Below are 2,500 nucleotides of genomic sequence, written 5' to 3'. Positions count from 1 at the left end.
GGAGGAGGAGGAGGACAGGAATTAGGAGGAGGAGGACAGGAATTAGGAGGAGGAGGAAGAAGATAAGGAGGAGGAAGAGGAGGAAGAAGAGAAGAAGAGGAAGAAGAAGAGGAAGAGGAAGAGGAGGAGGAGGAGGAAGAGGAGGAGGAGGAGAATGTGAAAAACTTCACCAAGTGTAATACTAACATGGTTTGTAAACTGTTAATGGAAGCGGTTAAATTAATAGCGGTTTTCAAGAGAAACAGGAACGTCAAGAGAAGGGAAAAAGGAGCAGCATGATGAAACGTTTTCCAGAAGAAAGTTTTACCAGGAGAAAGTTTCTTTCCTGAAGAAAAATTTTCAAGGAGAAAGTTTTTTTCCAGAAGAAAAATTATCCAGAAAGTTTTTCCAGCTGAAAAGTTTCAGAAAAGTTTTTCCAGAAGAAAATTTCCCCAGCTGAAAAGTTTCAGAAACGTTTTTCCAGAAGAAAATTTCCCAGGAGATAGTTTTTTCCAAAATGAAAATTTTCCATGTGAAAGCTTTTCCAAAAAAAAAAAAAAAATTTCCCGGCGAAAGTTTTTACAAATAAAATTTTCATGGAGAAAGCTTTTCCAGAGGAATGATATTCATATGGTTTTTCCAGAAGAAAGTTTTCCAGGTGATACATTAACAAAGAAACATGGAACACTGCAATGGAAGGGAAATCTATTGAGATGGATTTTATGAGTTCTGAGAAATTAAATAGAGGAGGGGTGACATGGAAGAGTAAGTTAATTGAAAAGAATATCAGGTAATATGAGGACACAATTAGATAAGAGGTGGGTAAAGATGGAAGAGTATACTGAAGAGAATATCAGGGAATAAGACACATGGAACATGTCAAACATTCACGAATGGGAAGGTAGATTGTGAAGGACGAAATATGTAAAATAAGCAAAGAACAAAAGTAGAGTTTAGAAAGTTGAGAACAGGAGGAAAAGAGACGGCCATACAAGAGCAAGCCAGGGGCAATAAAAAGATCGCCAAGAATGAAGAATGAGAGAAAAAGAATAAGTGAAAAGTACGACGTAAGGGAGACGGGAGACATGAGGAAACTGAATTTAGGAGGGGAGGGGAGGTATGAAGGAAGGGAAGACCAAAAAAAAAAAAAAAAAAAAAGTATAACTAGAGCTTTATGAATAAAGATGCTAAAACAAGTAATACCGTGTCAAGAGAAAAACTAGGAGGGCAAGAAGAATCATTGCCAGGATAATGATATGTACTTATGAATGTTAAAGAGAAATCTGCGAATTGTAAAAGCTTGATAAGGATGGGAAATAAAAAAGAGTAATGGAAATGAATGTTAAAGAGAAAACTGCGAAGTGTAAAAGTTTGATAAGGATGGGAAATTAAGAAAAAAGAGTAACGGAAATGAATGTTAAAGAGAAAACTGCGAAGTGTAAAAGCTTGATAAGGATGGGAAATAGGAAAGAGTAATGGAAATGAATGTTAAAGAGAAAACTGCGAATTGTAAAAGCTTGATAAGGATGGGAAATAAAAGAGAGTAATGGAAATGAATGTTAAAGAGAAAACTGCGAAGTGTAAAAGCTTGATAAGGATGGGAAATAGGAAAGAGTAATGGAAATGAATGTTAAAGAGAAAACTGCGAATTGTAAAAGCTTGATAAGGATGGGAAATAAAAGAGAGTAATGGAAATGAATGTTAAAGAGAAAACTGCAAAGTGTAAAATGCTTGATAAGGATGGGAAATAAAAAAAAGAGTAATGGAAATTAATATTAAAGAGAAAACTGCAAAGTGTAAATGCTTGATAAGGATGGGAAATTAAAAAAAAAGAGTAATGGAAATGAATGTAAAAGAGAAAACTGCGAAGTGTAAAAGCTTGATAAGGATGGGAAATAAGAGAGAGAGAGAGAGAGAGAGAGAGAGAGAGAGAGAGAGAGAGAGAGAGAGAGAGAGTAATAGAAAGGGAAAAATTAATGAAAGAGTAAACTGAAATAAATTATAACATTTATATTTGCCACTCAATCATACCAAATCTAATACACTAATACTATGTGAAGCAGAGGCGAAAAGGAGTACAAAAATGCAGAAACAGGAAAATAAGAGAGAGAGAGAGAGAGAGAGAGAGAGAGAGAGAGAGAGAGAGAGAGAGAGAGAGAGAGAGAGACTAGGCGAAGAAGAATAGAAAAAGAGGAAAAGTTGCAGAAAAGTAGCCGAGAGAGAGAGAGAGAGAGAGAGAGAGAGAGAGAGAGAGAGAGAGAGAGAGAGAGAGAGAGAGAGAAGTATGAATTTTCTATAACCTATGTGTAAAACCGTACAGCTGAGCCGAGAGAGAGAGACACTTTATCATCGTCATCAGTCACGCGACAGTTTACAATGCCATGTGGCTGAGTGATTATCTACATTAACAGCTTTTAACCCGACCGATGGTCAACTAATTCTCTACCTCTATTTCTTCAACGACTCTGACAACATATGTGAGAGCCTTTTAAAAGTAATTCATTCTCTCTCTCTCTCTCTC

Source organism: Palaemon carinicauda, chromosome 26 (assembly GCF_036898095.1).
Source record: "Palaemon carinicauda isolate YSFRI2023 chromosome 26, ASM3689809v2, whole genome shotgun sequence".
NCBI classification, from domain to species: Eukaryota; Metazoa; Arthropoda; class Malacostraca; order Decapoda; family Palaemonidae; genus Palaemon; species Palaemon carinicauda.
The sequence above is the reverse complement of the archived record's forward strand: the minus strand, read 5'-3'. Positions refer to the sequence as shown.